Source organism: Oryzias latipes, chromosome 18 (genome assembly GCF_053564925.1).
Source record: "Oryzias latipes strain Hd-rR chromosome 18, Olatipes_Hd-rR_3.1".
NCBI lineage: Eukaryota > Metazoa > Chordata > Actinopteri > Beloniformes > Adrianichthyidae > Oryzias > Oryzias latipes.
Genome location: NC_136254.1, coordinates 6140857 through 6146060, shown reverse-complemented (window position 1 = coordinate 6146060; position 5204 = coordinate 6140857).

The following is a 5204-nucleotide window of genomic DNA, read 5'->3' as shown; positions in this document are numbered from 1 at the left end:
CAAATAAAGAAAATTGTATGGTTATTTGTTTTATTTATCAAAATTCACTTCAGCACCAGTAGGAGGTGCTAGAATGCTCAGCGTAAAATGAGAGTACTTACTAAAAATTTACCAGGGATCTCCTTCTTTCTTATATGTGTTTGTTTCTTTTCCTCTATTCTCACTAAACAACTCCAACACAACACAATGATGTTTCCCAATTAAATTGTTATTTTTGAATATATACTTATAAATACAACATCACCATTAGTAGAAACCACCGCTAAAATACACCCATTTTGCACAGTACTTTGAAATATGTCCATGAAGACTCTCATTCGTTCAGGTTGACTCCATCATAGTAGTAAGTTTAACCCTTGTGCTATCTTGGATGACCCCATCCTTACATTGATGTGTTCTCCCTACCATGACAAAGGTGGATAAAGGTGGAAAGATTTCATGTAATCCATGGACACCAGTGATGATCACAAATGATTGAAGAAAAAAGGTTCAGAGCTCTGTCTAGTGGGTCTAGATGACCCAACTCCCAATGTTAAAGTGCCTAGCACAAGGGTTACGGGCTGTCATTGGACTTGGTTTTAAAGTTAGAAGACATTTCACCGCCAGTGTTCAGTGACAGGGTGGAGGAAAAGCTGAAGAAGAAGCCTTTCAAAGCACTTCATCACCACAGATGTCAGTGTCACTGTTCTATAGTCATTACGATCCTTAATAATTATGTTCTTTGGGACTGGGATGGTGATGGCTCATATTAAGGAGGATGGGACAGCAGCCCATGCAAAGGAGGTGTTGATCTTGTCAGTACCTCAGTCAGCTGATCTGCACCGTCTGGCCCAGCAGCCTTCCAAGCGTTCACAGCCTTCACTTCTCTCCTCACCTGCTGTTCTTGGAGAGTGAGGGGTTGAGGGCTGGAGAGGAAACCAAAGCGTGTTTTTGGCCTTGAAGTGTTGAAGCAGGTGAAGAAGTGATTATGGTCGTCCACTGAAAATCTTTTGAAAACATTTCTATTTAGAAAAGATTTGAGAGGATTTTACAGCTACCTACCCTTTGTTTATTTTTAACATTTTATTGTATTTTACTGAATATTGTTGGGACTGCTTTCGAAAACAAGAAGACGTACCGATGGCGTTAACAGTTAATCTTCAATTGCCTTCTGCGTTGAACAATGGAACGGTATTTTGCTCTAAACTCTATTGTTTTGAATCGAGGGTCTATGCCATTTGCTGAGTTTTTTCTAATGAACTCTTTTCTGCTCCTGAGGCTCCGCCCTTTTTGGCTTGCGTGTCATAAACTTTTAAAGTCAAAGGTTGAGGGAAACAAACCCTGTCATGTAAATCCACTCTATTAACAAACTCAGAAGTTTCTCTGTAACCTGATGAAACATATGTGGGTCTATGCAAATCCGAACAATGGTTTACTGCAAACTCTTTCCCATGAAAAAAATCCTCCCAGACCTTCACTGTGTTCAGACGCAGACATCAGTCGTGGTTTTTCCATCCAGAGTCTCCTTCTACAGTCCACAGAAGCATCATGATGGAGAAGATCCTGCTGCTCGTCTTGGTTTCCTCAGGTCAGTGCTTCTTTGTTGAAGTCAGAATATGCATGTAAAGAATGAAGGCGTATTGTCTTCAATAGAACAACAGGGTTCATTGTGCTAATTTTTTTTTTTTTATTTAATTCAAAAGCAAACAACTGCTAACAGGCTGGGCACTAACCTGTTTTGTTCTTCCTACTTTACCCACAAACATTACAGAGCAAAACGTTGGTGGAGCATTAAATATTGACCAATGTGAAATGTTTGGGTTTTTGTGGTGACGTAGATTTTTTTCCTGATTTTTGAACATAATTTCTTCTGTTTTTCTAGATATTTCTTTAAGACTAAAACAGTTGTAGTTTCTAAAGTGAGGAGATAAGGGTGCATCTACAACTGTGTTACTCCAGTTTGTTTTTAAATATATTTAGGACTTGAGATGTTTTAGTGTTTATTTTTTCATGATATACTGAGAAATTGATAGTGTTTGTCTGGGACGTTCTTGTGTACTTTATTGACGGTCCCCACTTTCATCTGTGGACAGACATGGATATCAAGACGGATCCTATTTATGGAAAATCTCCAGCAGTAACTTGTTTTCTGCATCACTGTGAAGGAAAAATAACATAATAATCATACTGATCAATATTTAATACTTCCCCAATGTTTTTCTCTGTAATACTTGTGGATAAAGTAAGCAGCTTTACAATGAAAACAAACAAACGGCAAATTGTAAATAAGAGGAAAAGTGAAAACTATTCACTCTATTCACACACACACTCCACAAGCCCACTCAATGCATACGGACACGAAAACAACGACTGTATGGATGATATGACACCATTAGGTGTCAGTGTCAGTTTTACAGTTGTTGTTTTTGTCCTACAAAGAGTTAATAAATGAACGAGGTGACTCGTGTATGAAACTCAACAGGTTATGGGCCCAGAGAACACTGAAAAGCTTTTTCACTATATTTTGTGGATTAAACAGAGTTGTGAGTTTTTTGCTTTTCTCACAATGGAGGATAAGCTGTTTATGGACAAGCTGAGCGGACCGGAAAATTGGGCAACATGGAAGTTTCAAATGGAGCACTTGCTAAAGGCTAAAGGACTGTGGGGCATGCTAACGGAGACGGACGTGTTAGCCGCAGATGCTAATGCTCATGCACAAGCGGAGTTTACCAGACGGAGAGAGAAAGCATTCTCCACGTTAGTGCTGAACGTGAGTACATCCCAGCTTTACCTGGTAACAAGCTGCCAGACTCCCAAGGAAGCATGGACTACGCTTAAAGGGCATTTTGAGAGAGACACTTTGGCAAACAAACTGTTCCTTAAGAAAAAATATTTTCGATGTGAAATGAAGGAAGGATGTCAATTAAGTGAGCATCTGAAGCAAATGAAGGAACTGACTGATCAGCTAACAGCTATAGGAGCTGATATTAAAGAAGAAGATCAAATTGTGACACTTTTGGGTAGTCTGCCACCTAGTTATGCCACCATTGTCACTACATTAGAGACAAAGATGGACAATTTGACGCTGCAATTTGTTCAACAAGCCTTAATAAATGAATAGCAAAAGCATGTAAATGCAAATGAAAGTTACAGCGGTGCTAGCTCAGGTGGTGGTGCATCAGCTATGTCATCTCAGTGTCGGGGAAGTGTACAGGAAAACTTCAGGACAGTCGGAGCGGAAAGACCAACCACATGGCGGTGTTATAAATGTGGAAAGGAAGGCCACATTAAACGTGACTGTCCGAGTTGGAAGTACAAGGCCAAAAAGAAGACTCATAAGGCTAAAAGCATGACATATGATGATGCAGAAGGTGAAAGTGCTTTTGTCACCAAAGAAGCAAATCCAACTGACACACTACAACCGTTTTGAATGGTTGATAGATTCTGGTGCATCAAAGCACATGACATGTGATAACAACATTCTTCAAGATTCCCAGCAGTTCACTGAAGCACAGTCTGTGAAGCTCGGTGACGGCAGGGTGGTTGATGCCCTGGGAATGGGAAACGTCAACTTGAAAATGACAAAATAAGTGATGTAAAAGACGTCACAATCTATGATGTGCTGTATGTTCCAAAGCTGTTGGGGAATTTATTTTCAGTGGGAGCAGCCACCAAGAAAGGCAACACAGTGCAGTTCCAGAAGTCTCACTGTTACATATGTGGAAAAAATGGAGCTCTTCAAGGAATGGGAACACGACGAGCTGATGGACTTTATCAGCTGGATGTTAAAAAGGACTTACAAGTTTGTCATAATGCATCAGTAGCAGCCAGCTTATGGCACCAGCGGCTGGGCCACACTACCAAGCTAAAGGAGCTAAAAGATCTGGTGAATGGAGTGGACTTCTCCACAGAAACAGAGGTTTCTTTCTGTGAGGGATGTGTGGAAGGCAAACTGTTTAAGCAGCCATACAAGTCAATTGGAGGAATTCGTTCCAAACACAGAATGCAGCTGATTCATAGTGATGTCTGTGGTCCCATGCAGACTGAATCCATTGGTGGAGCAAAATATTTTGTGACTTTTATTGACGATTACTCCAGATGCTGCAAAGTGTACTTCCTGAAACACAAGAATGAGGTGTTCACCAAATTCAAAGAATTTGAACGAACATTCACAAATGAATGTGGACAAGCTGTTAAAAGACTCAGAACAGACAATGGGGGTGAATACACATCAAAAGAGTTTCAAGAATATTTGAAAGCTCAAGGCATCCAACATGAAGTGACTGTACCTCACTCACCACAGCAAAATGGTGTTGCAGAGAGAAAAAACAGGACTTTAGTTGAAGCAGCTAGAAGTATGCTGTCACATGCTAAGTTGCCAAAAATGTACTGGGCAGAAGCTGTAGCCACAGCAGCTTACATTCAGAACAGGCTGCCTACATCTGTACTGAAGCAGGAGACACCCTATGAGAGATGGTGTGGAAGAAAACCTGACATGAGTCACATGAGGGTGTTTGGATGCATTGCTTATGCACATATTCCAGATGAAAAAAGACAAAAACTGGACAAAAAGGCTCAGAAGCTTCGTTTTGTAGGCTATGCAAACAACGCTAAGGGTTATCGCCTATATGATGAAGAGAAAAGAAGGATTTTAATCCGCCGGGACGTCATTTTCAATGAAACAAACTTTTACTGGAAACAGGGAGCAGAAGAGCCCCACCCAGAGAATGAAGTAACTGTGGACACAAATGACATTGAAACAGAGAATGAAGCCACTGCTGATGATGCTGTCAGAAAAAGTGACAGAATCAAAAAGGCTCCAAAGAGATATGGATACGACGAGTTTGCTGATGCAGTTGTTGTTGATCATCATGCAAATATGTGTTGTGTGACAGAGCCACTCACAATGAAAGAAGCTCTGAGTCCAAATGCAAAAGAATGGCAGGATGCAGCTGATTTGGAATATGAGTCGCTGCTCGAGAATGAGACGTGGGCTCTAGTGGACTTACCAAAAGACAGAAAAGCTGTAGGTTCAAGATGGGTGTTCAAAGTCAAGCATCATAGTGATGGAAGAGTGGAGAGATACAAGTGCAGACTTGTCGCCAAAGGCTACTCACAGTTGTATGGTGCTGACTATGATGAGACATTTTCACCAGTGGTACGTTTCAGCTCTATTCGTACATTGCTGTCTTTTGCAAATCAAAACAATCTGCATGTTCATCAGA